General features: G+C 37.2%; 1 non-coding gene across 1 annotated transcript; it reads right to left on the bottom strand.

Moving 5' to 3' along the window:
- Positions 1–1051: 1051 nt before the first annotated feature.
- Positions 1052–1263, bottom strand: LOC122236193. Its single transcript, XR_006214310.1, has one exon. It is a non-coding gene; the product is annotated as a small nucleolar RNA U3 (small nucleolar RNA).
- Between the last annotated feature and the right edge of the window lie 3824 nt (positions 1264–5087).

Below are 5087 nucleotides of genomic sequence, written 5' to 3'. Positions count from 1 at the left end.
GTCAACATTATCTGTATCCCATTTACTAACAGTTATCTAAGGTACAATATATACATTTTTTTTTCTTTCATTTCATTACAATCAGTAAATCTTTGTGGTGATGGCAGTGTTTTTAACATGAACATTGTCATCTGACATCTTTGTTCATAATGAGCTACTTGTACAGTCAAAAGTTATGAAAAAGTATGATTTTCTTATTCTCAAATGTGTATCAGCTTTATGCACTTTTCTTTGAATCATTCCACATGTCTCTTGTGTTCTATTAAACTCATAGAAAGAAATCACTTTTTATCTTTCCCAACAGGGGCAAGACCAAGTAAAATGCCACAAAAAAGAACATGACTGGCTTGTTTATGAAAGGATAAATATCATATGGCCTGTTAGAATTGAAAAGAAAAGATGATTAATAAATGCAACACTTAGACACAAAAGATAGATAATTATATGAGGTGACAGAGGTGTTAGCCAATCTTATTGTGGTAGTCATCTCAAAACATATACATGTATCAAATCATCATGTTGTAAAACTTATATTTCCCAATGATATATGCCAATTATATCTCAGTAAAACTGGGAAGAAAAGAATTTCAGGATTGCAACAGCACAGTATGCAAATAAGCACAAACTTTTCTAAGCAAAAACCATTGTGAGACAGCACTAGTGTTACATCCCGGAAGTCGTGAAGCGGGCCCTGGTTCTATCTGCAAATACGTCCCAAACATCTGACCACTTGTCACCATCTCCACTGCTAACAAACAGCCTAATTTCCCCTCTAGGTTACTACACCAGTCTCTTAAGTAACCTCTTGCCTCTGCCTTTGCCTTTCCAGTTGATTGGTAACATAGAAATCAGATTAATTCTGATAGACCTCCTCTTCTGAAAATCCTCCAATGATTTTCCTTTCACTCCAAGAAAAGTCAAAGTCCTTGCTGACAAGGCTGACAAATCTGTTTACACTCCAAGTGCTGTCTCCTTGCTCACTTAACTTCACCCACACAGCATTCCAATGGACAATTAACAAGCCACACATGTGGCCTTCTTTTTTAGAGAAACTACTCAGACAACGGGCCACTTTCCTCTTAGTCCCCCAAAGGAGGAGGGAACAATTATCAATGACAAGGGCAGCTGTGGAAACCACACCCAGAGTCGGTTTTACAGTCAGGAAGGGACACTATTTATCCTCCTCATGCTTTCAGGGACTCCACACTTAGAGAAATTTCTCTAGTGACAAACTTTAGAAACAATCCCTGAAAGTACAGTCTTCACATTTCCAATCATTGAAAAATCCATGGTCCTACCAACACGTCCCAGTTCTATCTAAAATTCCCTCCAATGTGATGTCCTTAAATATAAAAAAGATTAGGGGTGCCTGGGTGGCTCAGTCGGTTAGACATCCGACTTCAGCTCAGGTCGTGATCTCACAGTTTGTGAGTTTGAGCCCCGCGTCGGGCTCTGTGCTGACAACTCAGAGCCCGGAGCCTGCTCCAGATTCTGTGTCTCCGTCTCTCTCTGCGCCTCCCCTGCTCGTGCTCTATCTCTCTCTCATTCTCTTTCAAAAATAAATATTTTTAACAAAATTTTTAAATAAAATAAAAAAATTAGCAACAAGGGAAAAGAATGAAGATATAACACGAACCCAAGAATTCAGCAACTTCGTTACTGGATTATCAAAGGTTGAATTTTTTTTTTTTTTAGTTTAATAATAGGAGAAACAAACTTCTTATCCCAGAAATTAGTTACACGACAGGTCTGTGGTTTGGAATGTTAAATTATCCATTTAAAACAGAAAGTCAATTTATATTTCTCAGAAACATTTATGACTTAATTGCTGTTATCAACCTAATAAATTACCCTAGTAATTTGGTTTCCACAAACTGGTTATACACTCAAATTTCATGTCTGATGAAAGAATAATTGTATCAATATTCTGCAAATATGGAAAGGAAATTAGCTCATTGGCCACAAGGGAAAGGCATATACCTTGAGTGTAAACGCATCTATCTGTTTCTGTCTTTAAGCAGGCAAATTAAAATGGGAAAGAAACAGTTTGTGTCTCACAGGAATAATGTGTAATATGTGAATTGCTTTTCAAATACCATAGCATGACTCAAAAATATTCTTTGTGTCTAATGAGAATGTCATGTACTCTTGTGAACTCTGTATTTTAATGTACATCTACTGGCAACAAGTTCAATTACATAGATTCTTTTTATAACACAAGAAAACAGATACCTGAAAAGGGTTAACCCAACCCAGAAGATCATGAATTTCCCTTGGAACGTAACAATGGTCATGAAGACATGGAACATCTTGTAGAGAATATGCTATGGCAATAGTCCAGAAAGCTAAGAAGAAATTTTAAGTGGAGAAATCATAGCCACTAAGATCAAAACAGTGAGCATATTCATTTCGGTACCCATTCAAGAAACATTTATGTCATGTCTGTGTGCTAACTGCGCAGATGAAAATATAAATGAGACCTGCTTTTCAATCTCCCAGTGCTCACATTTGGAAACGTGAAACCAAAGACATAGTAACATACTTAATATTAATATGCACCAAGTATAATACTAACATCAAAGTAATAGTGGTTTCATTGTGTAGAGAATTAACTTCAAAAACGAAGCTACTCAAAGACGGATGAATATAAATATATTAGGTTAAAAAGAGAAGGAAGTTCAGACAGAGAAAATACCATGAGTGGCAGCACATAAACGAAATAGCCACTCTACATCTGACAACAAACAATTGTAGCAGAACATAGAATGGAAGGCAAAGAAAAGTAGGATAGGAAATGAGAGAGGTCGTCAGGGGCCTACTGAAATAATTTGATGCCATGCTAAGAACTTTAAAGTTTATCCTGAAGGTGGAATTTTGCTGGTAAATAACGCAAAGCACCCTGTTTGCATTTTTGCAAAGGCAGACTGTCAGAGATAATGGAATATAAGGGAAGAAGTTGGGAGGGGGGCAGGACAAGCAGTTAGGAAATTATCTCAATGATCCAGGCAAAATACATGGGCCTGAACTAGCCAGTGGTCATAAAGATGAAGGTGTGAGTCCAAAGCAAGAGTTGTAAAAGGAACTGAATCAGAGGATTTCAAGATAAACTGAGGAGGAGAGTGGAGAAGACTCTCAATTTTCTGGATTGAGTGATCACATTAAAAAAAGATAGTACCTTTAGCTAAAAGAAAAATACAAGAAGAAAATTTAGCATTGATGAGAGATAAAAAAAAAAAAACAACTAGATTTAGTCTGAGACCTTTTTTAGATGCTTGAAGTCATCCAAATTAACATGTCACATAGGCAGCCGGGCATAGGTCTGGAGCTTGGGAGAGTTTGGTACTAGAGAAACACATGGGGGTACAAGGGATTCCAAGAAAAGAGGCCATTTAGTGGGAATCAGGTGGGGCAAAGGACAGAGCTCTAGGGAAAAGCCTTATTTAGGTGGCAGGAAAGAAGAGAAAACCACGGAGACTGAGGTATAATGGTCAAAGAGGCAAGAAAAAAATGAAGCAAAATGAGGTTATTCATGGAAGTCCAAGGGAACAGGATGTTGAAGAAGTCATCCGTGGAAAGAGATGCTTTAGGATGACGAGGGTTAGCTCCAAAGTTAAACCTACCCAAGTGGCTGGTTCCTAAGGCAGATGGCTTGATGACTTTAAGCTCTCCAAAATCCAAGATTCCAAGATAAAAGATATATTGATTCTAACCTAACCTTTGACCTTGTTAAAGTACATGGCAAGGTCAAAGATCTATATTCTCTTGTTATAATTATTATGTATCATTTTAAATTATTATCAACAACCTTTCACTGTATTAGTACCTTTTCTCCTTCCTTAAATGTAAGTTCTGACAGTAATTACAACCCTTTGGCCAAACTGACTGACTCACTTTGCCTCATCTGCGATCCAGCAGGTACTGTCATTCCTTCATCCATATTCTTAATTTCCCAAACATTTCTTGAGAGCTTACTAAGTATGAGGCAGTGTTACGCACCAGAACTGAAACTGCTACCACAAAGTAATTTCTTTGATGGGACACAATTCAAAAGGATATGAATTATTAAAACACATGAAAAACTTGGACATCTGCTGCTTCTTTTAACTGTTCATGAAAAACTCCCCGTGGAAAGAAAGGCATGGGTTGGAGTTGCTTGAAAGACAGGAAAAGTCTTATTACTTTTCAGCAATCTGCTAAGAAAAGGCAGCTGTGTTAGCTTTGTTGGCTGGATAAGGGCTGTTTACCTAAGCGTGTAGTACTAATTGTTAGTTCCTTTTGGTCTCTTCTTTTAGTCTCTCTCAATTTATCAATATTGCTATGTTCTTTCTGCCACTGAGACTCCTCTTGCTTTTCCCTATAGCCTCTCACCCCTCACCCTTGCTAACGTCTCAATGGAAAAATTAATGGCTCAGCTCTCCCCACCACTTATCTGTTCTGCACATGGCACCTGTGTAAGGCCTGTACTACATGAATTTAAACTATCAACAATGTGTGTGGTCTTGCCACAGCTATTTATCTGCTAGAATGTTCTGCTCCAGCCTGGCAGCAGTTAAGTGATGAGAAAATTAGCCTTTCCTTACTGTAATTTACAAGGCTGTGCAAAGCTTAAGTAAGTATGGCACACAGATAGAAAGTTGTATAGGAATTCCAAAGGATCTCTCTACTTTTCCCCAGTCCATTCCTGCACACAGATACCTTCCAGGTACTGATTTTAAATTAATTACTCCTTACATAGGAATACAGAGTGGTCACTAAAGGATGACTATTTTATCATACATAACAATTATACTAATTTTATTTATCTGAGCATAAAATTAATCTATGTGCAATTCATATTTGCATAATTATAAACGCACAATCATAAATAAAACACAATGGACTTCAGAGGACCACAACAAGCAAACTGCAGAATTAGTATTATTGACATTAGTAAAAGAAATAGATGGTAAATCAAAGTTACTTGCCATGATTTGGGAAACTATTTGAAGTGTTTGGGTCTAACACAAGTACACACCAGTTTTATACCTTATTTTTTAGCATAGGTTTCAGCAGTAATAAAACTTTAATTCGCTTTTTCAAGTGTGTGG

This window comes from Panthera tigris (genome assembly GCF_018350195.1).
Source record: "Panthera tigris isolate Pti1 chromosome A3 unlocalized genomic scaffold, P.tigris_Pti1_mat1.1 chrA3_random_Un_scaffold_65, whole genome shotgun sequence".
Lineage (NCBI taxonomy): Eukaryota > Metazoa > Chordata > Mammalia > Carnivora > Felidae > Panthera > Panthera tigris.
This window is presented reverse-complemented; position numbering and strand designations above follow the sequence as displayed.